At 37.5% G+C, this 18980-nt stretch overlaps 1 non-coding gene across 1 annotated transcript; it reads left to right on the top strand.

Annotated features, from left to right (window-relative positions):
- Positions 1-14256: 14256 nt before the first annotated feature.
- Positions 14257-14364, top strand: LOC122308635. The gene has a single exon (XR_006242154.1). It is a non-coding gene; the product is annotated as a small nucleolar RNA R71 (small nucleolar RNA).
- Positions 14365-18980: the final 4616 nt, after the last annotated feature.

Genomic DNA, 18980 nt, shown 5'->3' with positions numbered 1-18980 from the left:
TGTTTATATGGTTGATGAATATTGTGTTTTGTTCGTGGATTTATGTGATGTTTTTTTTTTTTTTTAACGAATATTTTTGAATTTGTTCTTTCTTAAGAAAATTATAAGTTTAGGAACTTAATTTAAGACTAAGGATAAACTTATTATCCACTTAGGGTAAAATATTAAAATTTAATATACATTTAATATGGGAATAAATATTTAATATTTCATAAGTATATATAATATATTCATATTAATTAGTTTAATTAGAATATGATTATTATTAACTTATAAGTAAATAAGTTAACTATAAATAATGATTTATATGTATAATAACTATATATAAGTTAACCATATACAAGCTAACTCTCCCACTAAATAATTAAATTGAGAGTTGGAAGAAATAAATTACTCTCTATTTAATATAAAATAGAGAGTAAAAAACTAAGGATCAAATAAATGCTTAGTTAGAAAAAATATACTATTGTGTAAATAAATTATTCAGTCCATTAAGTATATAAATATTTGTAAACATTTTAGACATAATAACTAATTATAACTAATATATGCTTATTTTTGTAAGTAATTAAAATAAATCAACTTATACTAAGTTATAATATAAATAATAAGAATTAAAATATTTTACATAGGTATCAGTTAATAAGTAACTAAGATATATAATAAAAATTAAAATTAAAATTTATATATAATACTACGAGATCAACAATTGAAGTATTTCGCAAAGGACAACCCCAACCAATCCAAGAACCATAAAGTACTTTGTTACCTATTGAAAAATTTGAAACTTTTTCCTTTCACAAATTTTTAGTCATTGCTTACAGTGGTATGCTGTAGGGGTGGTGATCTGAATCGTGGGAGAGTTAGTGATGGATTTATTGGAAGAAAAGTGGAGGAATTTGAGGCTGACAGAGGAAGAGGATGCAAGCATCTTGGTGGACATGGATACTTTATTAGATTCACTTAAAAAAGGATTGAGAAGTCTTGTTGCAAAGTTGTGTTCTGATCGGATGATTAACAAACAGGTGCTTAGTACTACTCTGTCAAAAGTATGGAAAGTAAGGAGGCCTTTTTCAGTTTCAAGATATCAGTCCAAACTTGTTTGTGATTATTTTTTAGAATGAGGCTGATAGGGAGTGGGTGTTCTCGGGTAAACATTGGCTGTTTGACAACAACCTCCTTGTGATAAAAACTTTTGATGGGTTGGTATCTCCTCAACAACTAGTATTTGATTTTGAAGTGTTCTTGATTCAACTATATAATCTGCCTCTCGCATGTATGAATAAAGAGATTGGGTAACAGATTGGTTCTTCTATGGGAGAAGTGGTAAACATTGATGTGAATGAAGATGGTATGGGTTGGGGCCAATTCTTACGAGTGAGGGTGGAGATAAGTTTGCATAAGCCAATAGCCAAGGGGAGAATTATTAAGGTACAAGATTTGACTAAATGGATCCCTATGAAATATGAGAAGTTGCCAAAGTTATGCTTTAAATGTGGAAGAATTATGCATGATAAACTTGGGTGTAAGGGTATAGGTAATGAGGAAGGGACTGCAGTGCATGCTCAATTTGAAGCTTGGTTGCGTGTTGAATCAATTTACAAAAGAAAACCGATTGAGTTGAATTATTGCATTTTTAATGCTTTTAGAACCAATATATATTAATTCTTTCATTACTTTATCATTGGTTTTATATGGAAAAATGAATAAATCAAAGTTGTGATTTTAATTGATTAAAAGCATGAATTTCTGCTCTAATTTTATCAACTGCCAATTAATATGGATTATGGTACATTTCGCTTGAGCGGCGGCTTCTGGCCGCTCGAACGAAGTCAGGCAGATTCAAACGCTCGACTTCCGCTCGACAGTGGGCTCGAGCGAGATGCGGGAAAAGAGATCGCTCGAGCGAATTCAGGCAGAGTCGAACGCTCGATGTTCGCTCGACACTCCGCTCGAGCGAATATCGCATTTTACAAATCAGGGTTCATTCCGCCGTCAGAGTGTATATATGTTTTTTTCACATCTTGGGACGACTCTTGGGCTGGAAAACTCAGTTTTTGAGTAGAGAAACACTTAGAATTCATTTTTTCTTTGATTTTCGTTCAGATTCGAAGAGGAGGATTCATTCAATCGATCATTCACGTAGCTACACAATTTCCACTGGATCATTCACTCACACTGCAGCAGATTGAAGAACTTCTTGAGGGGTCCAATTGCCACTGCAGCTCAGCCTCCTCCACCACTTCGAATCTTCATCTCCATTCAACTGGCTTGATCTTTTCAATTCCCTACTTGCTATTTCATTTCAGTTTTGAGTTTCTGAATTATTTTAGAGAATTTTGATTTAGACGTTTGAGAAATTTATTTGTTATTCATTCAATTCATGTTATTTATTTTATCATTTCGTTAAACTTTCACTTTAGTAGTGATTACAATTACGGTGGTTTAATTGAGAATTTGTGATTTGAATATAATGATGAACCCTAGAACATTGATTTTGGGGCTTTTCAATTTCAGTGCATGTTTTGTCAATTACTTCCTAATTTAGTTTAATTCTTAATTTAGTTTTATCAATTTCTGAGTTTAATCTATTAGTCCTTTACATTCCGATCCGACAATCAAAATCCAAAAATATGAATCTAGTCCAAGACTAGTGTCCTCTCCCATCCATTGCACATACCATCATTTTATTTTCTTTTTGTGAAGTCTTTCACCTTTTTCAACGAGTTTGATTTCTAAGTAACTTTCCCTGAGGAGACGATCTAGGAATTTATTCCTAATTATTACACGACATCCTCCTGCACTTGGGATAGCTTTAGTGCTACTCATTTTTGAGTGAGTCAAAAACATATGGCTTGGTACAATACAGAGGGATGGTGGTCCAGTTTTGAGCAACATGGGCGACAATAGGAGGTGGGATGGGAAGAGGCTGAGCTAAGAACTTCTCTAATATTGTCAGATAGAGTGGAGAATGTTTCGGAGGATAGGGGAGAAAATGTAGGACTTTCTGTTTCTGTATATAAGGTTGCTAAAGGGAGAGATGTAAGTTTGAATTTGAATGAGAAGATAGTTTTCAAACTAAGGGGCTTGATCCAAATGCAAAAAGGATAAGGTGGTTATGAATGAAGAACGGTTTGATACTGGTTTATCTGATATTCAAACACAAAGGTTAGGAGGGAAGTTTCCTCGAGTGCAATTAATGTGGACTTGGTGGAGGGGCATAGCATTATTGCAAAGCCCATTATTACAAGCCCGCTTTCTATGGACCAGCTTGGTGGGCCAAAAAGTATTGATCATGAGAATGTCAATAGTATATGCATAGCTGACCAACAAACTGAATCACCTGTCGAGAACAAGAAAATCAGTACAAGAGGATGGAAAAGGAAAGCTAGATTACAAGGGAATCAAGGCAGTAAGGAATCTGAGAATCAGTCCAGTAAGGTGATCAACACCAAGAAGTGCAACATTGTGGAAGAGGTGAATACTTCTAATAGTCAAGGCCTATGAAAAAAGGAAGTGGTTCTATTTTGGATGATGATAATATGGTGACACATGTAATGATGGTAGCTGCAAAGTAGCCTCACCAATCATTTTGAAACACTTAAATTGGAAATGTCGGGGGCTTGGGAACCCTCGAGCAGTTCATGATCTCTTCTTGCTAGTCAGAGAAAAAAGACCCAACTTAGTTTTTCTCATGGAGACAAAACTAAGAAGCTCTAGATTTGACATGATTAAAAGGAAGATGGGATTCAATTGCTATTTTGTAGTTGATTCTCTGGGTAAGCAAGGTGGTCTAGCTATGATGTGGCATAGTGGGTATGCAGTGGAGGTTATTAATTATTCTCAAAACCATATACATGTTCGAATTACTGAACAAGAGGATCAGAGGCAGTGGTTTTGCACAAGTTTCTATGGACCTCCAGTCGCCAATAAAAGTAGTACTTTGGCTCTTTTATCTATGACCAGACCAAGTTTTAATCAAACTTGTTGTGTAATGGGAGATTCCAATGAGATACTGTTTTCTCATGATAAAGTTGGTGGAAGACCAAGACCTGAGAGACAAATGGAAGATTTTAGGCATGCTATTTGGTGTAATAGTCTACAGGATTTGGGGAGGAATGGATGCTCGTATACATGGAGTAATAAACAAGAATGCTCAAACTACACTTAAGAAAGATTGGATCATTTTTTGGCCAATTCTCAATGGAAGGACATGTTCAAGAGGTATGGTGTGGATACTCTAACTGCTAGAAGATCTGATCTAAACCAATTTTATTGACATATCATAGACATGATCCTCAGCATATACAAAAAAGAAATAAGTTTCAATTTGAGGCAGAATGAGTTAAGGATGGGGAGGGGGAGGATGTGATAAGACAAGGGTGGTGTAATGTGATGGAGGGGCTAGATGGTTGGGATAGTGTTAAGGGTAAGTTCTTGGCTTGTTATAAAAAGCTTATTGAATGGAATAAGGGAAGTACATGGATTGTGAGAAGGAAGTACTAGTGAAATATGAGGAACTCAAAAAACTGCAGGATGAAGATGTTGAGTACTATGGAGTCTGGTCCACATCGCTTGAGCGGAGTCATTGGCCGCTTGAGCGAAGTCAGGCAGAGTTGAATGCTCGATGTCAGCTCGATAGTGAGCTCGAGCGGTTGCGGGAAGGAAGTTCACTCGACGCGTGCTCGACACGCCCCTCGAGCGTACATTCATTTTACACAAATTTCAGAGTTTTTCCGCTGTTTGACTATATATGTGCCATTTTTTACATATGGTCTGTAAAAACACTGTTGAAGAACAGTAAATCACCCCACCATTCTATTGTGATTCCTCAGTAATAAAAATCCACTGCAGCTCCCATGGACGTAGGCAATTTGTCGAACCACGTAAATCTTGTGTCGTGTGTGATTGTTTTCTCTTTCATATTTATTTTTCACTTTATTGTCATCGTTTTTCACAACAATTGGTATCAAGAGCCAAGGTTCGGGTCTGAGGGAAAACGATGGCTAGAGATGAAGTGAAGGTATCGTTGATCAAGAAGTTTGATGGCATGGATTTTGTATACTAGAGGATGCAGATAGAGGACTACCTCTATGGGAAGAAACTTCATCTTTCATTATTGGGAAAGCGATCGGAAAAGAGGGATGAGGCTGATTGGAACTTGTTGGATCGACAGGTTCTGGGGCTTATTTGATTTACCCTGTTGAGATCCGTTGCACACAATGTCATCAAGGAGAAGACTACTGCTGATCTCATGGCAGCTTTGTTAGGTATGTATGAAAAGCTGTCAGTGAATAACAAGGTGCATTTCATGAAAAAATTATTCAATTTGAAGATGGCAGATGGTACGTCTATTGCACAACATTTCAATGATTTTAATACTATCACAAATCAATTGTCGTCTGTTGAAATTGAATTTGATGATGAGATATGTGCACTGATATTATTGGCTTCATTGCCAAATAGCTAGGAAGTCATGAGAATGGCTGTCGATAATTCTACCAATAAATCTAAGTTGAAATATGATGATATTCGTGATTTGATTTTGGCTGAGGAGGTGAGCAAGAAAGATTCGAGTTCAGCACTAAATGTTGATTCTCGAGGGAGACACAAGACATGAACTCAAATAAAGGAAAATCAAAATCAAAGCACAGGGGTAAGAGCAAGTCGAGGCCTGGTCAGCAAGCAACTTGCTGGAATTGTGGCAAAGCGGGCCACATAAAGAAGAATTGCAAAAATTCTAAGAAGACCGAGAATGATAGTGCTAATGTGGTAACTAAAGAAGTACATGATGCACTATTGCTTGCAATTCATAGTCCAGCTGATGACTGGATACTGGATTCAAGGGCTTCCTTCCATACATCTTCCGACCAGGAGCTAATGCAGAACTACGTTGTAGGTGATTTTGGGAAGGTGTATCTAACTGATGGAGAGGTTTTGAACGTAGTGGGGATGGGAGACATTGATATTGCACTTGACTCGTGGTCGAATGTGCTTCCAAGTGTAGAAGTGTCAAGTTGTATCAAGGATAAGTCCAGGATTGTATTCCACAGGGACAATGGGTTATCAAAGCGTATAAGATATTTGTGAGTAACAAATGAATCAAGTATGAGAGATGAAAATAAAATTCAAATGCAATGCAAAAAGATAATCGAAGTTGAAATTAGAGTTTCTAAAAAAAAACAAATTAACGGACACTTGGGTTGGGCATGAGACTCTTTATTTTGGATTCTAGATAATTTTCTCGTTTAACAACCCAATCAAGGCATTGATAATCGGAAGATAAAAAGATAAGCTCATGATTTGCAATATTTTCCTAAGGGATTTTCTACTTTACTAGCCGAACACACATTAACAAACAACTGAGAGAAGCCTTGATAGTTTTCAAGCTTTTGTTGTGCCTTACGTCAACAACAAAACAAGAGCAAGAGCAACAATCTATTTTCAATTTAAATCTGACTAGTAACATAGTGAAATCAACAATTATCAACAGGATATTGCATCGATCTAGAATCCAGAACAAATCACGTCCCATTCCACAACCCAAGTTTTAAAAATTAGCTACACATGATATTTCTAGCAACAAAAATTAATCTATTTAAAGCCATAACAAAATCTGAGAGCAAAAATAAACCCAAAATAAAAATGAGCCTAAACGAAGGAAAAAAATCGCAGCACAGGAAAAATAAAACCAAAAAAAAACTACTGAAGGCCAAAATAAAAGCTGTCCGAAAAGCTTCAAAGTGTAAAGAAAAAAAAAAAGTTAAACATTCCCTATTGCCTCACGGTCTGAACTGCAGAAAAACAAAAATAAGAACTACTCCTATAAAAAAAAAATACTGAAACCGAGAGAGAGAGCAGGCCTTCCGTCTATATGAAAAGAAAAGAAAAACTAAAGACTGCTGCCTCGAGATTCTAACAAAAACAGAGTTGTTTCTCAAATGAAACCACCCGACTGCTACTTAAACGAAAAAAAGAAAGGAAATAAAAACTCTGCACTACTCCCCCCCTTAGCGTCTGAAACGAAAGAAAAGTAAAAGCAAAAGCTCCAAAACTAAGCTACTACACTCCCCTCAAAACAAAAACAAGAATTTCATTTCTCCAGTGTCTGAAACTTCCAGCTAAATAAATGGCTCATTCCCTGCTATTGATGCTTCCCGTCCACATGAAAAAAGAAAAAGAAATAAAAAGCTCTGCTGCTGCACGTTCAACTTCCATGTGCAGAAGCAAGAAAGGTGAAGTGAACAGCTTTGCTGGTCTGCATGTGTGAACTGGTCCGAATGCTTTGTTGTCTGCTGTAACGTGCTGCCCGAGTGGTCTTGTTGCTGCACATGTAAGTTCTCTTCTCCTGCTGTAGTAGCTGCTGCACAACCGAGTGATCTGGGTGTCTTTCTGCTGCTGTATGTTTACTGGTCTGCATGTGTACATGTGTGCATGCATGCATGACCTGGTCCACATTTTTTGCATGTGTTATTTCTCTTCTCCTGCTGTAGCAGCTGCTTCACATCCGAGTGGGTGGGTGTGTCACTTTTCTGCAACGTGTTGTCCATGTGATGCTGCTTGTGTAAATGGTCTGCATGTTTGCATGTGTGAGTCCGCTGCATGGTGTCCGAATGAGTGGTTGTTGTCCATGTGATTTTGCTTGTGTAAATGGTCTGCATGTTTGCATGTGTGAGTCCACTGCATGGTGTCCGAATGCTTTGCTGGTTTTGCATGTGTATTGCATGTTGGTCTGCATGTGTGCGTTGCATGTGTGAGTCCTCTTCTCCTGCTGTAGTAGCTGCTACATGTGTACTGCATGTGTGAATGGTCTGCATGTTTGTTGTCCATGTGTTGAATGGTCTGCATGTTTACTGTCCATGTGGTGCCGAGTGAGTGGTTGATGTCCATGTGATTTTCTTTCTTCATGTGTGAGTTGGTGTGATCCGAATGATGTTGCATTTGATCTCTATTAGATGAGATTCCATAAAACCATAATTAACTTCTCTATTTTCTGATAGGTCCCATTCTTTATTTCCTTCCATAAATGCCCTACAATATATAAATGAAATGATATTATAGTTTAAGTATTTCAAGGGCAAATATGAGACTTTGATGTGCAAAAATATTGGCATGAATTAATTTGACATTCAATATTAGAATTTGATGCATAATTAAGTGTTCAATTCTTATTTGATAAAATAAATCACTCATTTAAACAACTTAATTATGCAATTCTAACCCTTTATCACACCCCCCAACTAGCTTTTCGCTAGACTCTAGCAAATCAAGTGAATGAATTCATGCAAAGGTGAGATCTCCAACTACAATTTCAAAAGAAGTTCGAAAATCACATGCCATGAAATAGACTTGTTGAGTTTAAGAACACTGGAGATAGATTAATCTGAATTTTGTATCAACTAAGAGATTTATACACCATTTAGTTAATCAACCAAGGGAATTACATGTAACAAAGCTTGCTTTCTTTCAAGTGCATGGAAATGGGGTTAGAATTCCAAGATCGACTACTAAGAGACATTAACAGTTTCAATCACAACAACCAATCAGAGAAAACCACATGGTCTTACTCTAATTCAAAACCATTGTAGTGGCGGCTTTCACGCCATTACACTTTCAAAGGCGCTTACTTTTTTTTTTTGTAAGGACCCTGGTAATAGGCAGCCTTTTCTACTACACAAATGTAATTTTTATTTTTTTATGTTTTTAGATTTCCTAGTGGGGTAATCGGCCCTATGAATGTGCGCCTACCCACACTTTCACAAGTCAGTCCTTACCACTAGTCTACCTAAAGGATTTTTCTCTTTTTTATTTTTTATTTTTTTTTTATTTTTTGATCCTTGGCTTGTCCCTTTTCTCATTTAATTCATTTCAGATCTCTTCCTAAGCCATTAGGATATGGTTCATTAGAGTCTCAAACAATTGAAGTGTAAATCAACCAACAATGACTCAATGTAGTCTTTCTAGGCCTTCCGGGTATGTGTTGTGTGTGTTTTAGCAAAACTTTTAACATCTTTCCCTTGGTTTAACAACTAAATAAAATGGATAAATCCCTCTTTTGACATATACTCTTATTTGCACTACATTCCACATGTTCCATGACCTCAACAAATCTCCTTTTTTTTTTTTTTCTTTAAAGTGGACCAAAATATGTCTAAGGCATGCAAACAGAGAAATAAATTCTCTTCCACCCCCAACTAAATTGTAGCATTGTCCTCAATGATGCAAGAGAAACGAAAGAATTTATACAAAGAGAGTAGTTAAGGGGCAAAACAACTAACAAAAGAACCGAAAATTCAAAGAAAAACTGAAGGAAAGAGGAAAAGGAAGTACCTGGATAGCTTTGAAAGGAATGCAGCCAAAATAAAAATAAAAACTGAAGAACAAAAGAAAACAATGAAAAGAGATGGATAGATCAAGAACCATCAATTAGGATCAAGCAAATGTAGAGTAGATTCCTCAGGTGCAAAGTTAGAAATAAAAGGCTTGAGCCTTTGACCATTAACCTTAAAAATGTTACCATTGAGAGGATTCATTATCTCTATAGCACCATGAGGAAAAACAGTTTGTACCACATAAGGCCCACTCCATCGAGACCTTAACTTACCAGGGAACAAGTGTAACCGAGAGTTGTACAATAACACTTCTTGATTAGGCTCAAAAGCCTTACGTTGGATGTGTTTGTCATGGAAGTTCTTCATTCTTTCTTTGGACAACTTAGAGTTGTTGTAGGCATCCTTCCTCAACTCATCCAACTCAAACAACTGCAATTTTCTCACACAACCGGCTTTATCAATGTTAAAATTGCATTGCTTAATCGCCCAATACGCTCTATGTTCCAACTCTACAGGCAAATGGCAAGCCTTACCATACACTAGTCTATATGGAGACATGCCCAAAATGGTTTTAAAGGCTGTTCTATAAGCCCACAAGGCATCAGACAATCTCAAAGACCAATCCTTCCTGTTTGGGTTAACTGTTTTTTCAAGAATGTTTTTAATCTCCCTATTTGCTAGTTCAGCTTGTCCATTGGTTTGAGGATGATAGGGAGTAGAGATTTTATGATGGATACCATACTTCTTCATTAAGGCCAAGAAATGCTTGTTACAAAAGTGGGTGCCATTATCACTGATTATGGCTTTAGGCATGCCAAACCTTGCAAAAATATTTTCTTTCAAAATTTTAAAACAACTTGATGATTATTAGATTTGCAAGGGACTGCCTCAACCCACTTAGAAACATAGTCAACAGCAAGCAAAATGTATAAATAGCCATAAGAAGAAGGAAATGGTCCCATAAAATCTATCCCCCAACAATCAAAAATTTCAATCACTAATATGGGTTGCATAGGTATCATATTTCTCCTAGTGATTCCTCCTAATTTCTGACAAGGTTCACAAGTTTTACAAAAACTAAAGGCATCCTTGAACATGGTTGGCCAATAAAATCCGCTTTGAAGAATTTTGGCCACTGTTTTGTGGGCTGAAAAATGCCCACCACAAGCTTCTGTATGGCAAAAATTTAAGACACCAAAAATTTCGTCATTGGGCACACACTTCCTAATGATTTGATCTGAACAATACTTGAAAAGGTAAGGATCATCATAGAAGAACTATCTCACCTCATGCATGAATTTTCGTGTATCTTGAGCGCTCCAATGAGGTGGTGTTTGTCCTGTCACCAAGAAATTTACTATATCAGCAAACCAAGGCAAATTTTCAACTAACATAAGATGTTCATCAAGAAAAGAATCAAGAACAGGTGTCGGTTGTTCAGTTTCAGCAACTGTGAGTCTAGACAAATGGTCGGCTACCACATTCTCTACTCCTTTCTTGTCCTTGATGATAATATTGAACTCCTGGAGTAAAAGTATCCATCTAATCAACCTTGGTTTTGCCTCTTTCTTTGTCAATAAATACTTGAGAGCTGCATGGTTAGTAAAGATGACTATAGGAGAACCACGAATATATGCACGAAACTTCTCTAAAGCAAATACCACAACAAGTAATTCTTTTTCAGTAGTAGAATAATTTTTTTGAGCAAAATTCAAAGTTTTACTTGCATAGTAAATGACATAAGGAAGTTTGTTCCTACGCTGTCCAAGAACAGCTCCTACAGAAAAATCACTTGCATCACACATGATTTCAAAAGAAAGTGACCAATCAGGAGGCTGAAGAATAGGAGCAGTGGTTAGCAAAGTTTTAAGCCGACAAAAAGCTTCTTGACACTCGGGTGTCCAATCAAATTTTACATCATTCATCAATAGCTTACATAGAGGCTTAGAAGTCGAGCTAAAGTCTTTGATAAATCTCCTATAAAAACCCGCATGCCCAAGAAAAGATCTAATGTCTTTTATTGACTTAGGTGTAGGAAGTTTAGAAATCAACTCAATTTTTGCTCTATCTACTTCAAGTCCTCTAGATGAAATAATATGTCCTAGAACAATGCCATGTTGTACCATGAAATGGCACTTCTCCCAATTAAGTAGCAATTGCTTCTCTTCACACCTGGCCAAAACAGCTTGTAAATTGGTTAAACAACTCTCAAATGAATCACCAAATACAGAAAAATCATCCATAAACACTTCTAGAGTGTTCTCAATCATGTCACTAAAGATGCTAAGCATGCATCTTTGAAAAGTTGTTGGTGCATTGCATAAACCAAAAGGCATTCTCCTAAAAGTAAAAGTACCAAAAGGACAAGTAAATGTGGTCTTTTCTTGATCCTCTGGTGCTATTTCTAATTGATAGTAACCGGAGAATCCATCTAAGAAACAATAAAAGGCATGTCCAGCAACTTTTGCTAACACTTGATCAAGAAAAGGCAAAGGAAAATGATCTTTCCTAGTGGCGGCATTCAACTTCCTATAATCTATACACATGCGCCAACCAGTAGGAATCCTCGTAGGAATTGAGTCATTTTGTTCATTTTTAACAATGGTAAGCCCAGATTTTTTTGGAGCTACATGAATAGGACTTACCCACTAGCTATCTGAGATGGGGTAAATGATACCCACATCAAGCAATTTCAACACCTCACCTTAAACCACTTCCTTCGTTGTGGGATTCAACCTTCTTTGCATTTCCCTCGAAGGCTTTGCATCATCTTCTAAATAAATTCTATGGGTACACTCCAAGGGACTTATACCTTTTATATCAGCCATTGTCCACCCAATAGACTTTTTATGCTTCTTAAGGACCTCTAGCAATTTATCTTCTTGTTCACTAGTTAAGTGAGAAGAAATTACCACAGGGAAGGTGCTTTGTGGTCCTAAGAAAGCATACTTCAACTCCAATTGAAGAGGTTTGAAGTCCAAAGTTGGGGATTGCTCCTTCGAAGGTTTGAGGGTTGATGTCAATGGTGGAAGTTGCTCAAATTTTGGCCTCCATGGTAGTGTAACTTGCTGACCTATTGAGGAAATAAGAGATGAGTTAGTAACATTATCAAATATTTTCAAATCTTCTTCAAATTCCTCTAAAGAGTCAATAAGTTGAAAGTAATGTGCAGAATTTTCATCAATGAAATTTTCCAACAAATTCACTTCATGAACTTCTTCAACTCCTTGCGGTTGCCTGCAAAGATTAAAAATATTTAGCTCCAAGGTCATATTTCCAAAACTCAACTTTAAAACTCCATTTCTACAATTTATGAGGGCATTAGAAGTAGCCAAGAAGGGTCTTCCTAAGATAACAGGTGCTTAGAAAGTAGAATGATTAGTCAATTGCATGTCAAGCACGACAAAGTCTACTGGATAGTAGAATTTGTCTACTTGAACCAAAACATCTTCCACAACACCCCTTGGAATCTTAATAGACCTATCAGCCAACTGCAATGTGATAGAAGTAGATTTCAATTCACCCAATCCAAGCTGAACATAAACATTATAAGGCAATAAGTTCACTTGAACCTAAGTCTAATAATGCTTGGCCTATTTTTGAGCTCCCTATCATGCAAGCTATGGTAGGGGATCCTGGGTCCTTGTATTTGGGAGGAGTGTTGGTTTGGATAATAGCACTAACCTGCTCAGTAAGAAAAGCGTTCTTTTGCACATTCAATTTTCTTTTTACGGTACATAAATCCTTTAAAAATTTAGCATAGGTGGGAATCTGTTGAATAGCATCTAACAATGGTATATTAATCCTAACTTGCTTAAAAATTTCAAGAATTTCAGCGTGATGCTTATCTTTGTGCAAAGGGGCTAACCTTTGAGGAAAAGGTGCAAGTGTAGTGCTTGGGACACTTTCAGATTTCAAAAGATCATGTGCCTCATTTTCAGAAGGAGGTTTAGAAGTGTTACCATTCTTTTCTACCTCTTGAGCTGGAATGCCAATCACCTTACCACTTCTCAAGGTTGTAATAGCCTTGACTTGCTTGACATTTGAATCTCTTGCCACACTTTGAAATTGGTGGTTTTGGCCTTGGGGATTAGGCTGAGATTGTGCAGGGAACTTCCCTTTCTCTTGAGCACTCATGGTTGTAGTCAACCTTGTGACTGACCCTCGAACCTCAGCAATGGCTTGTGAATTTTGACTATTGATAGCAGCTTGGCTTTGCATGAATTGCTGAAAATTTGTGGACAGCTTCTGGAAGTTGGTGGATAATTGCTGGAAATTGTCTTCAAGGTTCTTTTTCTGGGCTGGCACCATGTGGTTGGCATATTGAGATGGTCCTAGACCTCCTGGGGTAGTGTAGGGTACAATTTGTGAAGGACCAGCTATGTTGGGTGCAGGTAAAGCAGCTTGTTCACCCCTCCAACTGAAATTAGGGTGATTTCTCCATCCCAAATTGTAAGTGTTGGAATAAGGACCTGAAAAAGATTTAGCAACCATATTAACAGTATTAGATTGATCCAAGAGAACTTCTTTGAAGGCAGGAATGGTCGGGCAATCATTAGTTGAATGCCCTTGGCCCTCACAAATATTACAGCTCGAGGTAATCTGAGGTACAACTTGTACTTCATTCACTTTCTTCATTTCTATGGTTTCTAATTTCTTAGAAATCATAGCCAACCTAGCATTCAAATCATCTACTTCTCTCAGATTAGATTTCCCACCCCCTGAAATTGTCCTTGAACTTTCCGACCTATCATGAACATCAGATGCATCCCATGATTGTGCATTTTCAGCTAGATAATCAAAATATTCAAAGGCTTCCTTAGGTTCTTTGTTAAAAAATGCTCCATTACACATGGTCTCCACAAATTGTCTCATTTTTTGTTGCAACCCCTCATAAAAAAAACTAATGACCCTCCAATTCTCATATCCATGATGGGGACATGCATTTAAAAGGTCTTTGAATCGTTCCCAACAATGATAAAATGTTTCCACATCCTTTTGGCCAAAATTCATGATCTGTCTTTTCAAGGCATTGGTTCTATGCATGGGAAAAAATTTCTTTAAAACTTCCATTTTCATTTCTTGCCAAGTCCCAATGGATCTTGGTCTTAAGGAATTCAACCATGTCTTAGCCTTGTCTTGTAAGGAAAATGGAAATAGTTTCAATCTTATGACTTTATCAGTGCATGTTCTATCCATGAATGTGGAACACACTTCTTCAAACTCTTTGATATGCAAATAGGGGTTTTCAGATTCCATACCATGAAAGTGTGGTAAGAATGGAATCATCCCGGGTTTGAAATCAAAAGCATTTGCATTAATAGGTAAAATGATGCAAGAAGGTGTGCTAGTCCTAACAGGCTGAAGATATTCTCTAAGGGTCCTGTTTGGATTCTCCACTTCCCTATCATGATGCTCATTGTCAGCCATGATGCTATCAGTGTCTGATAATGATTCTACAGAAGATGATGCAAACAGTCGAGATGTATGGTCTCTAGTCCAACAAGTCATACAAACAAGAGCAGATAATCAGAGACCATGAAAAATAAACAAAGAGAAGAGAAAAATATTAGATGTCACCCAGGCTGTGAAAAGGTTCACAGCTCCACAACGTCCTCTCAGCAGTAGAGAAATGCTCTAATAAGCACCAGTTGTCCCCGGCAACGGTGCCAAAAACTTAACTCGTGGTCGAATGTGCTTAAAAGTGTAGAAGTGTCAAGTTGTATCAAGGATAAGTCCAGGATCGTATTCCACAGGGACAATGGGTTATCAAAGCATATAAGATATTTGTGAGTAACAAATGAATCAAGTATGAGAGATGAAAATAAAATTCAAATGCAATGCAAAAAGATAATCGAAGTTGAAATTAGATTTTCTAAAAAAAACAAATTAACGGACACTTGGGTTGGGCATGAGACTCTCTTTATTTTGGATTCTAGATAATTTTCTCGTTTAACAACCCAATCAAGGCATTGATAATTGGAAGATAAAAAGATAAGCTCAAGATTTGCAATATTTTCCTAAGGGATTTTCTACTTTACTAGCTGAACACACATTAACAAACAACTGAGAGAGGCCTTGATAGTTTTCAAGCTTTTGTTGTGCCTTACGTCAACAACAAACAAGAGCAAGAGCCGCAATCTATTTTCAATTTAAATCTGACTAGTAACATAGTGAAATCAACAATTATCAATAGAATATTGCATCGATCTAGAATCCAAAACAAATCACGTCCCATTCCACAACCCAAGTTTTAAAAATTAGCTACACATGATATTTCTAGCAACAAAAATTAATCTATTTAAAGCCATAACAAAATCTGAGAGCAAAAATAAACCCAAAATAAAAATGAGCCTAAACGAAGGAAAAAAATCGCAGCACAGGAAAAATAAAACCAAAAAAAAAAACTACCGAAGGCCAAAAAAAAACTACTCAAAAGTAAAAAAAAAAATACTGAAACCGAGAGAGAGAGCAAGCCTTCTGTCTATATGAAAAGAAAAGAAAAACTAAAGACTCCTGCCCCGAGATTCTAACAAAAACAGAGTTGTTTCTCAAATGAAACCACCCAACTGCTACTTAAACAAAAAAATGAAAGGAAATAAAAACTCTGCACTACTCCCCCCTTAGCGTCTGAAACGAAAGAAAAGTAAAAGAAAAAGCTCCAAAACTACGCTACTGCACTCCCCTCAAAACAAAAACAAGAATTTCTTTTCTCCAGCGTCTGAAACTTCCAGCTAAATAAATGGCTCATTCCCTGCTGTTGCTACTTCCCGTCCACATGAAAAAAGAAAAAGAAATAAAAAGCTATGCTGCTGCACCTTCAACTTCCATGTGCAGAAGCAAGAAAGGTGAAGTGAACAGCTTTGCTGGTCTGCATGTGTGAACTGGTCCGAATGCTTTGCTGTCTACTGTAACGTGCTGCCCGAGTGCTCTTGTTGCTGCACATGTAAGTTCTCTTCTCCTGCTATAGTAGCTGCTGCACAACTGAGTGATCTGGGTGTCTTTCTGTTGCTGTACGTTTACTGGTCTACATGTGTACATGTGTGCATGCATGTGTGAGCTGGTCCATGTTTTCTGCATGTGTTATTTCTCTTCTCCTGTTTTAGAAGCTGCTGCACATCCAAGTGAGTGGGTGTGTCACTTTTCTGCAACGTGCTGTCCATGTGATGCTGCTTGTGTAAATGGTCTGCATGTTTGCATGTGTGAGTTCGCTGCATGGTGTCCGAAAGAGTGGTTGTTGTCCATGTGATTTTGCTTGTGTAAATGGTCTGCATGTTTGCATGTGTGAGTCCACTGCATGGTGTCCGAATGCTTTGCTGGTTTTGCATGTGTATTGCATGTTGGTCTGCATGTGTGCGTTGCATGTGTGAGTCCTCTTCTCCTACTGTAGTAGCTGCTGCATGTGTACTGCATGTGTGAATGGTCTGCACGTTTGCTGTCCATGTGGTGCCCGAGTGAGTGGTTGATGTCCATGTGATTTTCTTTCTTCATGTGTGAGTTGGTGTGATCCGAATGATGTCGCATTTGATCTCTATTAGATGAGATTCCATAAAACCATAATTAACTTCTCTATTTTCTCATAGGTCCCATTCTTTCTTTCCTTCCATAAATGCCCTACAATATATAAATGAAATGATATTATAGTTTAAGTATTTCAAGGGAAAATATGAGACTTTGATGTGCAAAAATATTGGCATCAATTAATTTGACATTTAATATTAGAATTTGATGCATAATTAAGTGTTCAATTCTTATTTGATAAAATAAATCACTCATTTAAACAACTTAATTATGCAATTCTAACCCTTTATCAGCACTCCTTAACAAGAACAAATGGACCTTGCAAAAGGTCAGACACATTCCCAAGTTGAAAGAAGAACCTCATTTCTGTTGGGTAGCTCGATGAATTTGGTCGTTCAATAGTGTTCTCAAATAGCACCTAGAAGGTCACAAAAAGGGCATTGGTACTGGCTCGAGGTAAGAAAACTGGTACACTATATATGACTACTGGTTTGATTGACACTATTGCTACTACCATTGCAAAGAGCACAGCAAATTTGTGGCAATGCGGGCTTGGCCATATGAGTTAGAAGAGTATAAAAAAACTTTTTCCTAGAGGCAAGCTGCCAGAATTGAAGTCAGTTGATCTCAATATGTGTGAGAGTTGCATTATGGGGAAACAAAAGAAGATCAGCTTCTTGGAAGTGGTAGAACGCCTAAGACTGGAAAACTGGATCTAGTGCACACAGATGTGTGGGGACCTTCCCCAGTGGCATCTCTTGGAGATTCTCGTTACTATGTCACGTTCATTGATGACCATAGTAGGAAGGTATGGGTTTATTTTGTGAAGCATAAATATGATGTATTTAATGTGTTCAAAACTTGGAAGGCCATGGTTGAGATAGACACGAGCCTGAAACTGAAATGTTTAAGGTCTGACAATGGTGGTGAGTATATTGATGGCGGGTTAATGAGTAATGTGCAGCTCTGGGTATCAAAATGGGGAAGACCATTCCTGGGACACCACAACAAAATGAAGTTGCTGAGTGTATGAACAGAATCATAAATGAGCGTGCTAGAAGCATAAGGCTGCACGCTGGATTACCACCTACTTTCTGGGCAGATGCAGTCAGCACTGCCGTCTACTTGATAAACAAGGACCATCAGTTCCATTAGATTGTGAATTGCCTGAGGAGGTTTTGAGCAAGAAAGAGGTCAAATTTTCTCACCTTAAAACTTTTGGCTGTCTTTCTTATGTTCTTATTGATTCTGATGCTCGTAGTAAACTTGAGGCTAAGTCAAAGAAATGTTATTTCATTAGCTATGGAGACGAGGCATTTGGCTATCGTTTCTGGGATGATCAGGGTCGAAAGATCATAAAAAGTAGGAATATGATTTTTAATGAGAAGATTGTGTACAAGGATAAGTCTAGTACAGCCTCTGAAGTAGCTCCTCAAGAGTCTGAGTTTGTAAGATTGAATGACCTACCAGAGGTCACAGTGTAGTGTAGAGATGTGAGTGATAGGAAGAGTGGGTCCAGTGCACTCATTTCTATTATTCTGCAATCAGTTTCAGAATCGTCCACTCCTACAGGTGCAATTCGCAGGTCAGTTAGGACTATACGTCCTCCACAGCGTTTCTCACCTACTTTGAATTACATTCTGTTGACAGATGGTGGAGAACTGCAAAGTTATGAAGAAACCTTGCAAGATGAAAATTCTAGCAAGTGGGAGCTAGCCATGAAAGATGAGATGGATTCCTTCTTAGGGAATCAGATCTGGGAGTTGACAGAACTTCCATCAGGGAAAAAGGCATTACACAACAAGTGGGTGTACTGGGTGAAAACTAAGCATGATGGCAGTAAGAGATATAAGGCCAGACTTGTTGTAAAAGGCTTTCAGCAGAAGCAGGGTATTGATTACTCTGAGATTTTCTCTCCTGTGGTGAAGATCACAACCATCAGGATGGTACTGTCTATGGTTTCTACTAAAGATTTATTTCTTAAGCAGTTAGATGTGAAGACAGCTTTTCTTTATGGAGACCTTGAAGAAGACATCTACATGCACCAACTGTAGTATAGGGAAAGGAAGATTTAGTTTGCAGATTGAAGAAGGGCTTGTATGGCCTGAAGCAAGCTCCTAGACAGTG

Source organism: Carya illinoinensis, chromosome 4 (genome assembly GCF_018687715.1).
Source record: "Carya illinoinensis cultivar Pawnee chromosome 4, C.illinoinensisPawnee_v1, whole genome shotgun sequence".
Classification (NCBI taxonomy): domain Eukaryota; kingdom Viridiplantae; phylum Streptophyta; class Magnoliopsida; order Fagales; family Juglandaceae; genus Carya; species Carya illinoinensis.
The sequence above is the reverse complement of the archived record's forward strand: the minus strand, read 5'-3'. Positions and strand labels throughout refer to the sequence as shown.